The sequence below is a fragment of the Setaria viridis genome, chromosome 8 (assembly GCF_005286985.2).
Source record: "Setaria viridis chromosome 8, Setaria_viridis_v4.0, whole genome shotgun sequence".
In the NCBI taxonomy this organism is placed as follows: Eukaryota; Viridiplantae; Streptophyta; class Magnoliopsida; order Poales; family Poaceae; genus Setaria; species Setaria viridis.
The window spans coordinates 34525170-34540168 of NC_048270.2; the positions used below are offsets into that span (position 1 = coordinate 34525170).

The 14999-nt window shown below is 46.8% G+C and overlaps 1 pseudogene; it reads left to right on the forward strand.

The window, feature by feature from the left end:
• The first annotated feature begins 357 nt into the window (after window positions 1-357).
• On the forward strand, window positions 358-3301 carry LOC140220295 (uncharacterized; annotated as a pseudogene).
• Window positions 3302-14999: the final 11698 nt, after the last annotated feature.

The window sequence follows — 14999 nt, forward strand, 5'->3', positions numbered from 1 at the left end:
CATCCGCCCGTACTAGCCGCGTCCATGGCCGTAGGACATAGCGTGCATCGCCGACCGGGACGCTTCCCACGTTCATGGCGGCGTCGCGGGCTCTTTGTGTGGTGAAGGTAACCAGATACTGCTCAGGCCAGAACAGCTGCACCGTAAAGTTATCCGCACCGGCGACGGGCAGCTTCGATACTGCACGGCGGAACTCTTCAAGCGGTGCACAGGCGGACGCGCCAGGCGCCACTGCAAGAAGGGAGAGACGGAGGCATCCCTCCTCCGCGTCCATCGCCGCGTCGCGCGCCAAGAAGCAGATCTCTTCACCCGGGCGATACGCCGGGTGTCCAGGCGGTGTCTCGTCGTCCAGGAGGTATGACGCCGGACCATGATCGTCGCTCCCAGAAGAACGCGAACCCGACGGCCCTTCCCGTAGGGGTGGCCGCGGCAGGTTCTGTCTCTGGAGCGCCGGCGGTGGCACCCGCGAACGCGAAGAGCCTCCTGAGACCGGGCGAGAGCGAACGTGGCCTGCGACGCGTGGTGGGGAGCGACCCCGCCTGCCGTGGATGGAGCCGGATGCCGAAGGCGACGGTGTGCGGCCGCGGGCGTCGCTCGCGCGAGGGGTAGGCGGGGAGTTGTTTCGCTGTCGGACGATGCGCCGCCCACCGCCCTCACCGGAGGAAGCCGAAATGACGGGGCTTCGCGGCCGCTTGCAGTCACGAGCAAGATGCCAAAAGCCATGGCAACGGAAACACCTAGTCGGCCGTCGGCATTGCGCAATGAAGTGGGTGAAGGATAAGCAATTGAGGCACCTGCCCGTGAGCTCCTCTGGGATACCCTTCGCCGGCCTGGGAGCCTGCGCCGCCATGAACTGTCATTGAGCAAGCCTCTGCCGGCGCCGTCGCCTGGAACGAGAGCGCCGGCCTTCGGCCGTTGTCCAGCCCTCCTCTGCCGGTTGTTGAGTCGGCTCTGGGCGAACCAGAACGGACGGTACCGAGCGGCGGTCCGTAGCATGGGGAGACCGGCGGTGCGGCAGGCCGTGGACAAGAGTAGTGTGGCCGCGGCGTCGCAGGGGACGGCGGCCATCACGTCCAGCAGCCTGCACCCCGTGGCCGTCACCCGGATCCTCCTTCGAACGCAGGGACGATGGTGCCCCCCCAGTACGCGGGGACGGCGGTGCAGCGGCAGGTGGCGAAGTAGGAGCGGCGCGGGTAGCGGCGTGGACCTCCTTCGGCGCGGGGGTGCGCGGAGGAGGATCTCGCGGTACGAAGGACGCCGCGAGGAGCAAACGGAAACATCGTCGGTGTCGGAGTTGATGGGAATCAAACTCAGGAAGACAACGATGGGAATCGTGGTGGTAACACAAATAATGTTGAGGCTCACACTTTTGAACTTGGTTCACCTACAATTGATCCTAACAATGTTGAGGCTCACACTCCTGAAAATCAAACTCAGGAAAATGTCAATGTTGGCGATGCTACCCTTGATAGATCACCTAATATTGAAAGTGAAAAAGATTTGAGGGTTCCTTTTCAGCCTGATATATTTGATCCAAGATATTGGGATGGACTTGATCAAAAAATGATTGATACTTTGATCCAAAAGGGTCCTAAAAGGGACTTGTCTATTCAAAAAGGTCCAAATGACAGATTATTCAGAAGGTTTTCTGCATCACTATATACTAGAGTTCTATCAAATGGAGAAAAGAGCGGTAGAGAATGGTTGGTATATTCCAAAGAGCTTGACAGAGTATTTTGTTTTTGCTGCAAATTATTAAGAAAGAGGCATTTAAGAAGTCAGCTGGCAAATGAGGGTTTCAATGATAGGTCACATGTTAACATTAGACTTAAAGAACATGAAACTAGTGCAGACCATATTACAAATATGGCATCTTGGTACGACAATCGTCTCAGGTTTGATAAAAATTAGACTATCGATAAAGTCGCTCAGAGAGAACTAGAGAAAGAAAAGGAGCATTGGAGGAGGGTTTTGTTCAGAATTATTTAGATTGTTAAATTCCTTGCCAAACGTAATTTAGAATTTCGTGGCATTAATAGCAAGCTATACCAAGATAGCAATGGGAATTTCTTAGGCATGGTTGAAATGATGGCTGAATTTGATCTAGTTATTCGGGAGCACGTTCAACGCATAACAAATGATGATATTCACAAACATTACCTTGGTCATGGCATCCAGAATGAGTTGATTAATTTGCTTGCTGCTGCTGTCAAGTCAAAGAGTTGTGGTAAGGCTAAAGATTTCTTTGCAATCATACAACGTATCTATACAATATTTGCTAAGTCCACAAAGAGATGAAAATTTTTGAAAGATAACATATCAGGATTGACTCTTAAGCCAATGTCAACCACTTGTTGGGAGAGTAGTGTTGATAGCGTTAAGGCTATAAGGTTCCAAATGCAGGAAATGAGAGAAGCTTTACTCCAAGTATCAGATACGGATAATGATGCAACAATAAGCAGTGAAGCTAAATCCTTGGCAACCAATGAGCTTGGTGACTTTGAATTTTTTGTGGCAATAATTATTTGGTACGAAGTATTATCTGCTATTAATTTGGTGAACAAACGGTTACAAGCAAAGGATATGCTTATTGATATTGCAATAGAGAAAGTGCAGGGGCTGATTTCCTTCTTCAGTAAGTACAGAGAAACTGGTTTTGCAAAAGCATTAGAATCTGCAAAAGAAATAGCACACGAGATGGATATTGAGCCAGCATTTTGTACCAAGCATAAAATCAAAAGGAAAAGGCAATTTGATGGGACACCTGATGATGCATCTATTGCTTCACAGTCCGAAGAGGAATCATTTAGGCTCAAGTATTTTTTGCCTGTTGTTGATCAAGCAATTGCTTCACTAACTAGGAGGTTTGAGCAATACCAGGGTATGAAAAGACTTGTGATTTTTTGTTCACTTCATGTAAATTGTGCTACTTAGATGATAAGAGTTTGTTATCTTCTTGTGCTCGTCTTGAGGAAGCACTTAAGAGTGGTGAACATTCTGATATTGATGGCAAAGAATTACTTGTGGAGTTAATGTTCCTCAAAGATTTCATCCCTAAGGAAGACATGGGCCCTCTTGATATTCTGAAGTTCGGATGGGCTGTTTCCCAAATGCCCTTATTGCATACAGAATTTTGTTAACTATTTCTGTAACAGTTGCATTCGCGGAGCGGAGCTTTTCAAAATTGAAGTTATTAAAATCCTACATGCGTAGTACAATGGCACAAGAAAGACCCAATGAGTTGGCAACAATTGCACTTGAAAATGGTGTTTTGGAGAAGATTAAATATGGATATAATTGAAGATTTTATTTCGAAGAACACAAGACGAATGGTGCTTTTTACTAGAGGTTAAGAAGATATTGGTATGTAATATTCGCCCTTTAATCCTATAACATGAGTACCTAATTTCATATTGCAGTTCTTTGTATGCAAAAAAGCACACGTACTTGTACTGGAATCCAAATATATCTTTTCACTACGATAGGGCCGTTTGCTTTAGGGCCTCAAAATCTCCTGTACGGGCCTGTAAAGAAAGACCACATAAGATAGATTTGAACCCAGTTTGACCTCAATCAGCATCAGTGTTGGAGTCGGGTTGTGTTCCAACCTCCAAATTGGTTGGGCCAGCGTAGGAAGCGGCCCAGCCCAACTAGTCGTCCAGATAGAAATCGTTTCGCTTACCGGAATTTTAAACAACAGCAATTTGTGTCCTAAAAAATCAACAACAATCTGCTAGTAGTAGTATTTTTTTTAATCAGGAGAGGCATGTTCTGAACTTTTGACGAAACTGAAACTGAATGAGGATGAGCCGTCACCGTCGACGAAAGCTCTGACGAAACTGAAGAACCAGGGGCAGCGGTAGGATGATGTTCTGAAGAAACTGAAACTGAACGAGGATGAAGGAGTGAAGTGGAGAAGATTCTTTTAACTTGTAAGATCTTCTTCATGAGTCATGACGTTTCCTCAATCCATGAAGAAGACCTTGTAGGCCGTTGCTTCATTATCTTTGGTTACTTTTGACTCACCAGGACCCCATGGACCTTCCAGTACTATGATGGCTGATGCTATCTGACTCTGAGTGGTTTGCAGAGGCAAGCACCGATTGTGTTCAGATTCATGGAGTTCTGCTGTGTTGGTCATGTTAGGGCGCGTGATCATGCTGCGCCTGCCACGGACAAGCCAACGGAGAAGGTCCAAGCTGGGCCTCGTCGTTCCCTTCGGCCCATCATCCCCAATGTCCGAATCTCAGGTCCAGAGTGGAAAAGGCCCATGTAAGTGTTCGTGTGAGTTGCGTGCGTGATGTGCTCAGCTGAAGATAAATCAGCAGCGCGGTGCCGTTGTGCGCATGTATGCAAGAACAAGAACAGAACTCATCTAAAGCTTCGTCGTTCCTCCTATCTTCTTCTTCTTCCTCGTTGCCGATTCCCTCCCACTACTCGGCTGCTAACATCCTGGTATCAGAGCCACGATCCTGGATCCCCTTCCTCCCCACCACCACTTCACGCGTCTGCAGAAACGCGCAGGAGCGATGGATCCCAACACCAAAATCCTCCTCGACGAAATCCACAAGTGCTTCTCCGACGAACTCCACAAGCGTTTTGCGGAGAGCGACCTCAAGTGGGAGCATCGTTTCCTGGAAGCGGAGCGCCTCCATGGTGACCGCATCGTCAAGCTCGAGGCCGCAGCCAAGGTGTTCGAAGAATGGCGCCCCCAGGTCGACGCCGCCGTCGATGACGTCAAGCTTGAACTCGGCAAGCTGACTCGCCATTGGGACCGTTCCGTACGCGACTCGGCGTCCGCGGAACCCGGCATCTTCCCCACGCCTCAGTCGGCGTCCGAGCGCCCATCTGCTCCGGATCTCACCACCGACGGCCCTCATGGGCACCGCGTCGATCACATACACCGGGATGACGGGTATGGGTCAGTATTCACCCATACCTCAATCCCGGTCAAGGGTGCGTCTCCCATCCCTAACCCTACTTTTCCTCGTTCGCATTCGCGTCCTTATGGCAATCATCAGGATGATTTCTATCAGGATAGTGTGCATCTTGGCAAGTTACCCAAACTACAATTTCCTGTTTTTGAGGGCGACAATCCTAAATTGTGGCTATCTAGATGTGAGGACTACTTTGAGATGTACCGCGTCGATCCTAAAATCTGGGTTAAGGTTGCTGTCATGCAGTTTGAGGTATCTAGTGCCGCCGCTCGTTGGGCTTTATTAGTGGACCGACAGTTAAAACGGGTTCCCTGGACTGAATTCAGTGTTATGTTAATTGATAGATTTGGGCGAGACCAGCAAGAGCTCCTAATCCGACAATTGTTTCACATTAAGCAAACGGGCACTGTTGCCGAATATGTTGCCAAGTTTACTGAATTGCTAGATCAGCTCATAGCTTATGGCCACTCTACTGATCAACTGTATTACATCACTCGCTTTATTGATGGCTTACGTGATGATATCCGCTCCACTGTTCTTGTTCAGCGTCCTTCTACTCTCGATACTGCTTGCACTCTTGCCTTGCTGCAGGAAGAAGTGGCGGATCCTTACAAACGACGGGATTGGCGTCGCCCTGAACCAGGATTTCCTCCAAGACCTCCGCCAAGGGGACCATTACCTCTGCCACCCCCTCCTCGTCTTGACAAGGCTGTGATGTCCTCTTCTAATACTGTTGTGGCCTCTCATCCTCCGGATTTCAACAAGTCTCAGCTGGACAAGTTTGCTTCCCTTCGAGCTTATCGGCGGGCTCGCGGACTGTGTGACAAATGTGCTGAAAAATGGCACCACGGCCACAAGTGTTCAGCTACTGTCCAGCTCAACGCCATTCAAGAGGTTTTTGACTTGTTCTCTGTCGAAGAAGTCTCCCAGGTGCCTGATGGTGTCAATTATGCTGGCTCTGAGCATCATTTTCAGGAACAGTTATTTCTGGCACTCTCCAAAGATGCATCAGCTGGTACCGAGGGTCCTCGCACCATGCAATTGGAAGGATCAATCCAGAATCTACCTCTGAAAATTTTAGTTGACTCAGGCAGCTCCCATACTTTCCTCAGTCACCACATTGCTCATAAACTGGATGGAGTAGTTCCCCTGTCTAACTCTGTTCGGGTTCAGGTTGCTAATGGTGCTGTCTTACAATGTGTGGCCCATATCCCAAATGGGACATGGTTTATTCAGGAGTTCAGTTTTGTTTCTGACATCAAGATTATTCCCTTGGACCACTATGATCTTATATTAGGAATGGATTGGCTTGAGAAGTTCAGCCCAATGAAAGTGCACTGGAAACTCAAATGGATGTCCATACCTTACAATGGGTCTTCAGCAGTTCTGCATGGTCTTTCTTCTGATCCAGATACCCTCATGATTCAAGTCTGCTCCATTGACACTTCTCACCAACCAGCTCCCAATACTCAAGACCTTCCCCCACAAATTGCTGCCCTACTTTCAGAGTTTGCTGCAGTCTTTGCCCCTATAGATGGCTTGCCACCGCCTAGACTATGTGATCATTCCATTCCTTTGGTGCCTGGTGCCAAACCTGTTTTTATTCGGCCATACCGCTACCCACCAGCACTTAAAGATGAAATTGAAAAACAAATTCAAGAGATGCTCGACAAGGGAATTATTAGACCCAGTACTAGCCCCTTTTCATCTCCACTGTTGCTAGTCAAGAAAAAGGATGGTTCCTGGCGACCATGTGTGGATTACAGATACCTTAATGCACTGACAATTCGTGGTCAATTTCCCATTCCTGTTTTTGATGAACTTGTTGATGAGCTGTCTGGAGCAAGTTGGTTTTCTTCCCTGGACCTTAATTCTGGTTTTCACCAAATCCGAATGAAATCGGGAGAGGAATTCAAAACAGCCTTCCAAACTCACTTCGGTCATTTTGAATTCATGGTGATGTCATTTGGATTATGTGGGGCTCCTGCTTCCTTCCAGGGCGCTATGAACTCGACTCTCAAGCCTTTACTCAGGAAATGTGTTCTGGTCTTCTTTGATGACATCTTAATATATAGCAAAACCTTCGATGAGCATCTGGCCCATCTCAGAGCTGTACTCCAACTGCTGGCTGCTGATCAATGGCAAGTTAAACTATCCAAGTGTTCTTTTGGCCAAAGACAGATATCTTATCTGGGCCACATCGTTAGCTCTGAAGGGATTTCCACTGACAACAGCAAGATCACCTCCATTACAAATTGGCCACAACCAACTAATGCCAAAGAATTGAGGAGCTTCTTGGGTCTTGCTGGTTACTACAGGAAGTTCGTCAGACATTTTGCTATCATCGCCAAACCTTTAACTTCCCTGCTTAAGAAACACACTATTTTTGTGTGGACTTCTCTTCATCAAGATGCATTTGATGCCCTTAAGACAGCGCTCAGTACAGCACCTGTATTGGCAGCCCCAGATTTCTCCAAACCATTCTGTCTAGAAACAGATGCCTGTGCTTCTGGGATTGGAGCAGTTTTGGTTCAAAATGGACATCCCTTAGCCTATATCAGCAAACCCCTTGGGCCCAAGTCAGCAGGTTTATCCACCTATGAGAAAGAATACTTAGCAATCCTGATGGCTGTGGAACAGTGGAGGTCTTACCTGCAACATGGGGAATTTATAATATATACTGATCAAAAAAGTTTGATCCACTTGTCTGACCAAAGGCTGAACACACCATGGCAGCAAAAGGTTTTCTGCAAGTTATTGGGCTTACAATACAAAATAGTGTATAAACAAGGAACATCTAATAGGGTGGCTGATGCCTTATCTCGAAGACCTCACCCTACTTCTCAACTTTATGCAGTCTCCAGTTGTGCACCAACCTGGACTACCTCTATAGCACAAGGACAGTGCCTCTCAAGACATTATTGCTAAACTGGTTGTTGCTAAAGATTCTGTACCTCATTTCTCCTTACAAGATGGTCTTCTCAAATTCAAAGGTCGAGTGTGGATTGGCAATAACCAACCCCTTCAGTCTCTTGCTACTTGGGAAGACATGGAAGCTTTGCATCAACGTTTCCCAGCAGCACCTGCTTGGGGACAAGCAGGTCCTAAACAGGGGGGGAGTGTTAGGGCGCGTGATCATGCTGCGCCTGCCACGGACAAGCCAACGGAGAAGGTCCAAGCTGGGCCTCGTCGTTCCCTTCGGCCCATCATCCCCAATGTCCGAATCTCAGGTCCAGAGTGGAAAAGGCCCATGTAAGTGTTCGTGTGAGTTGCGTGCGTGATGTGCTCAGCTGAAGATAAATCAGCAGCGCGGTGCCGTTGTGCGCATGTATGCAAGAACAAGAACAGAACTCATCTAAAGCTTCGTCGTTCCTCCTATCTTCTTCTTCTTCCTCGTTGCCGATTCCCTCCCACTACTCGGCTGCTAACAGTCAACCAGATCCATAGAGCGGCTTCGGCCATTATCCATTCCCGCACCATGTAACTGTTGAGAGCGCTCCAGTTTTCATCCAAAGAATAACTGAACCAGCTTGCTTGCAAAAGAATGGTCGACTAATTTGAGAGCCAAATCAACGCCAGCCAGTAATATCCACAACAACTTAAACACAATTTCCTGTAACTATGCATCAAACTGAAGTGTTTGTGAATGTCCGGTTGCAGCAACAACGGCTTGAACATAATGTAGTGCAATGCTTCCCAAGGCATTTTTTATGGTAAGCAAATTGCAACTGAGGCATCTCGACACAGCATCATCTAATGGTAGCATCTCCTCTTCAAGCCGCGTGTGTGCCGGTGGCGGTGTGCGGAACCGGCGACGACGACCTTGATCTCGTAAAGCAGCTGCTGGGCGACCGGTCAGCACCGCCCTGTCGCGCGGCATGGGCGAGCTGTAGCTGCCGGAAGCGATGCCCTGCGTGCGGCGCTCTGGTGCCGCACGTGTTTTGATCGCTACATAACGTGCCACGTACTAAATGTTGTTCTTTCTAGTCAATGATAGAATACAGGGATGAGATGCTTTAATGGTTCCTTCAACATGTTATATCTTTACTGAAATGCATAGGTTAGTTTATCTTTTTCTTTAGTCATGACAAAAAATGTGAATGGACTGTTTAATATTTATATACACATGCTGTGTTGACAGGCAATGCATAACGGTTCCTTATTGTTTTTATATTTACCATGGTATTCTTTGAAGTTTTGATGCAGGAATTTGAGGAAATAATCCTTAAGAAGTTCATCTCCAAAAGTGAAAATGTCAACATGGAGTTGGTGAAGTTGTACAATGAGGTTCAGGCTTTCCGTCAACCTTCGAGAGCGTTCATAAGAACTCAATCACAAAAGCAGAGATGGTAAAGCTGAAGGAACTGTACCAGATAAAGATGAATCAGATTGCTATTAGCAAGGAGAGGATTGAGAAGTTAAACGGGAAGGCCATTCCAGTCCCACCTCACTTCGATAACCAGAAGGTGATCTTCAGTCGAGTTTGAGTTTTTATTCGTCCACCTGGTTAACTCGAGCAAATTCTATACCATGCATACTTAGAACCTACTTTTGACCTAATCTCAGTCTCTACTGCATGAGAAGCCTTCCTACGCTACAGAGGCTGACATTAGGACAAAACCACCTCCTAGTCAAGTGCTTTAATTTGGCTTCCCTTTGCTAATTTGCTCCGAATACAGCTGATCGTTGCCGCCAAAGGTTGATAGCTATCCTACCAATGCAATCTCGACAACGTGAACTGGTTCAAATCTCTGACCTCGAGGAGATGTGATTCCTGCTGCCTTCTAATCCCAGATGAAAAACATGAATCCAATGCTCCACTAGTATTTTCATGCTGCTATTGCACATTCTCCCTTTCCCCTGACTCCGTTATACGTGGTGTATGTTTCTCCATGACTCGTTGCTATCCTAAACTGAAATAGGATCAGAGAAGGTAACTGCAAGATGATATGAAGTGGTAACAGAGAAGAAGCATTCATATATACTAGAAGAGACACTTTTTCAGGAAAGGAGAGTTATTGATGGGTGCACAGCTCCACTTAGCTCACATGATGGTATCCTGTACTACGTGAGGTCTACATCATTTATGCACTTCAACAGTCACATCCATGTCTTCAAATTTCAAAGATATCTTTCGTTGATATAGGTGACAGTAGTAATTGAACAAGTAAAAAATCTCAATGCTGAAATTTGTTACTCATATAGTACCAAAGTCATCATGAGCTGATAGCACGGACACTCAATCAGGTTCTGCAACAACCACATTCAAATCCTCATATGCTGATACCACTGCAATAGATTGTTGGTTATACCACGTCTGTGGATGGCATTTCCCATATATTACCCATGAATCACTGGACATGCGCAAACACAGATAGTACAGGGTTTTTTGGACAAATTAAACTGATGTTTGACTCGGTTAATTTCAAACTTTTTTACTTCTAGCCCTGCTGTGCAAACAGATTTACACAACACTAATTAAACTTCCATGCACTAGCACACAGCAAGTTATCATTGCTGGTTCCAAACTTGGACCATTGCTGGAATATTTGGAACCGGCAGTGCATATTGACAGTGCTTGCGAGGTCAATGAAAAGACATCGTCGTCCAGGACACCATCATGCAAGATAGCACAATGTTTCACAAAAGGTCGACGTGGAGGCCTTGTGTGTGTCACCGCAAACCGACCATTTCATCGACTTTTTCCAACCGATACATGTTGCAGGCCGCACCACGACACCGACATGGCAAGGCGATCGTGAGAGCACGGTGGGAGATGCTGGCTAGCTTCGTCGCCGCCTCCTCTAGGGCAGCTCCGAACATGTGCTCATTGAGGACCACGGTTGGTGCAGTCCAGATAGGTGCCGGCACCAGTTGAGGATGTTTATCTTACACCAAGTACTATGCTTAAGGGAGGTGTGGTTCCTGATGCCTCCTAGTCTTAGATTCCAACCCACTGCATCATCATCACTAATTAAGAGTGCCTTGATTCCATCGCCCTCTGTTTTCTCTTGAGTCTATTAGCAAGTGAGTTGTATACCTACACAGGCAAGTAGCAACTACTATCCTGATTCCTAAGGATAGCAAAGACTAAGCTTGATATATAGATGTCATCGGAAAAGTAATATTATGTGCAAACAGATAGTAGTGCAAGTAGTAAATAGGCTACGAGCACCGATTACATACCCAACCTATTCCCTATCTTCCTGTTCTTTTTATATGTGGCTATTCTTTTTTTCCTCGAATATTATGTGGTCGCTGTTCTTTTTTAATTCAGATAATTGCCTTTTCATGGTTAACAAATGTTGTTCCTTCTAGTCAATGACAGAATACTTGCCACGTACTGCATATTAATGACAGAGTACTTGCCACGTACTGCATATTTTGATTGCTACATTACGTGCCACGTACTGAATGTTGTTCTTTCTAGTCAATGATATAATTCAGGGATGAGATGCTTTAATGGTTCCTTCAACATGTTATATCTTTACTGAAATGCATAGGTTAGTTTATCTTTTTCTATAGTCATGACAAAAAATGTGAATGGACTGTTTAATATTTATGTACACATGCTGTTTGACAGGCAATGCATATATAACAGTTCCTTATTCTTTTTCTTCAATATGTTGAATGACAAAAAATTCTATACCATGCATGCTAGAACCTATTAGATTCTGCCACGGCAACACAATAAATCAGTTTTGATCTGTTGAAGCAATATTCAAATAATATGTAGTTTGATGTTGTGCTCTGTACTGACTTTATGTTATAACCACTACGCTAGAAATGATTTGTGTTGACACACGCAAATCACTGTGCTGGCGGACGTGATTGGCAACCACCAGTACAAAGATTTGTTAGGCTGGGGGAGCGCCCGCCAGCACCCGCCAGCACAGATTGTCCCATCTATACTGGCGAGCGCTTATGTGGCCCACCAGCACAGAGGCCACTGTGCTAGCGGGCGGCTAGCGGAGTGCTTTCAAAAAAATTCGAAATTGTTTGTGACAAGTGAACTAACTACTCATTAACATTTGTGTTATCTTTGAAATAGTATTTTTAAATTTTCTAAATAACATTTATATCCATGTGTAAAAGTTTGAAACAATTTTGAAATCATTTTCCAAGTATTTAAATAATATTTTTGAATTTTGACTTAATTATTTCCTTCAATTCAAATACCCATTAAATTAAAATATTTTTTTATTCAAATAAGAGGACTTTATATCAAAGTTGTAGATTTAGATTAGATTTAAAATTTTGTAGTTGATAACCTTTTCATTTAAAGTTGTTTAATTGCTCAAAATATCATTGTAAGCTCTCTAATTTTGAAATCTTGAATTTTAAAATTTTCAAATGATGTCGTATGCAAACAAGCTCTATATCAAAGTTGTAGTGCTTAATGAGATAAAATTTTGTAGATGATAAATGTTTCGTTTAAAATCGTTTAGCTGCCCAAAACTTTGTTATAAGGTTACGAAAGAAACACGTTCCGCCACGTCAGCGATCCGTGTATCCAAAATCAAGCTCTCCCATTGGTCCGAACCTCCACTCCCTGGATCCATCCCCTCTTATCCCTTCCCTCTCCCTCTCTTCTTATCCATTCCTCTCACCTCATCTTCCAAGGGCCAAGGGCTAGGAGGGCGGCAAGCGCGGGACACCGGCCGGCGGTTGGCGACGTGGCATGGCGGCAGGAGGCGGCCACGGCGCCCTTGGATCCGAGGCCGTGGCGGGCGGGCAAGGCGGTGCGGGCGACAGGAGCGGAGGGAGCGGCGGCCGCTACAGGCGTGTGGGCGGCTGGAGCGAGGCACGGCCAAGCGGCGGGAGGGGCCTGTTCGTCATTCGCAAGCATGGACACGAGGACGTCCTGGAGGGCTGTCACGTCCTCCGCCTCCATGGCGGTGTTCATGGCGTCGAGGATGCCGATGACGTCCCCGGATGCGGCAACGTCGACGGGGACGTTGTCGGGCACGGGCACGAACCGGAACTCTAGGCGGTGCATGGGGCCCAGCACATTGAAGTGCGTGTGGAGCACGGTGACTCAATGTGCGTGTGGAGCACGGTGATAACGAGGCCCCGTGTGTGGATCACGTCGGCGAGCTGCAGCAGCGGGTTGATATGGCCCTGGAACGGCAGCGGGAACACCAGGACGCGGCGGCGCCAGTGCGTTCTGGGGCCGTCATCGCGGCCACCGGCGCGCGCTTCTTGGACATCGAGTGACCACTGGTACGGACCATGGCGGTCCGCGATGGGCGGCAGGCATGGCAAGCAGGCTTTTTTATTTTCCAAAAATAGCTGTGCTGGCAGGTGACGTCTGTGTTGGCGGGTGGTTATGCCACCCGCCAAGACAGAGTGGTCTGTGCTGGTGAACGAGCACTCGCTAGCACAGACCGCCATTTGTGCTAGCTTAAAGTTACTTGTGGGTGCTCCGCCCGCCATCACAGAGCCTACTTACCTGCCAGCAAAAACCATTTCTAGCCAATGCGCCAGGGGGTTGAGGTAGCATCCTTGATGAGGGACAAGTTCCTGGCTTTCCAGGCCTGGGCACGCACCGAGTACGACACCAAGAGCTGCGTTGCCGTTGATGATGAGTTCCTCGCTGGTAAGGAGCAGGTCCGGCAGTCGGCAAGGGAGGTATTCGAGGAGACGTCCATGTTCTCCCCATCCGACTTTGGTGATTTTTCCGACATGTATAGGTTAGGAAACACGGTATGTTACTCGCTAGCACACAAAAATATAACTACGTAAACAGGATCACTTGCGAGTAGATGATCATAAATTATACCTTCGCGCATCACAATGGAAGTCTTGATGAAGCGCGAGTAGTCGATCCGATCGACATCGAGGAAGTAGTCGTACGATTTGACGAAGTGCGCAACCTAGCGACACCTCTACAACAATTCACATGTACAGGATGGGATGACGAGGATGGGATGACGAACCGAAGCATGCTAGCACTCCATGGCACGTACTTAAAGATCCCTACGATCAACCTTTGATCCGGGAGGGAAAACTGCAGGTGCTGCGGCGGCGGCAGGAACCTGGCGTGCGGCACAACTTGCGTGCGGCAGCATGCGGCAGGAGCCTGGCCGGCAGCAGCACTTGCATGCGGCAGGAGACCTGGCCGGCAGCAGCACTGGCAGGAGCCCTGCGGCAGGATTTATTAGCCCCCTAGGTTAATCGTTTTGTGGCCAGTGATTAGCAATATATAGCTTGCTAATTGGGCCTGCACTTACCAATTGGGGCAGACCTTCCTGGGCATCTCCAACAGTATATGCCACCGACACTGATGACGAGGAGGCTGCTGTGGACTCTTAGATGTTTTAGGGGTTGTTTGGTTCCACCTTGCAACTAAAGTTTAGTTCCATTTAATCCTAAATAGCCAAACACCCTTGCTAAACAGGACTAACTTTGATTGCTAAAGTTTAGTCCATAAGCAAGTTTTTGTTGCTAAACAGGACTAAAAGGTGGGGTGAACACCTTTTTCCCCATTAATGCCTGTAGATACCCCCGCTCTCTCTCCCCCCTCATTAAGGGCAAATAGGTCTTTGTCCACCTCATTAAATGCTCTTTAGCTCATGGAACCAAACAGCCATGACTAAAGTTTAGCAACTTTTAACATCTAAAGTTTAGCAAAAGTATCCAAACAGACCCTTAGCTTATCAGCATTTTGCTATTTATCTATCTACCTACCTACCTATCTACTAGTCGTCGAACCAATGTATCTACTATATCTGTCAATCTATCTACTAGTCGTCGAAACATGTTATCTACTATCGGTCAATCTATTAACCTATGCTATGTTTGATCTTTTCAGTTACTACTGCAACAATTTTTGATAACTTTGCAATTAGCCTGTTAGAATATTGGTATACTGTTCCATTGCCAAAATCTACCTTTCATGTGAATGCTCTATCAAGCACGCATATTATATATTTATATATCAAGTCTTTGTTTATTACTCTCACTCTTTTATTCGTCATGCTTCATTTCTTTCTTGTATCGCTCCAGCAGGTAACTTAGGTTTCTGTTGTTCCAAAGCATATGGCCTTTTCTTATCCTTAG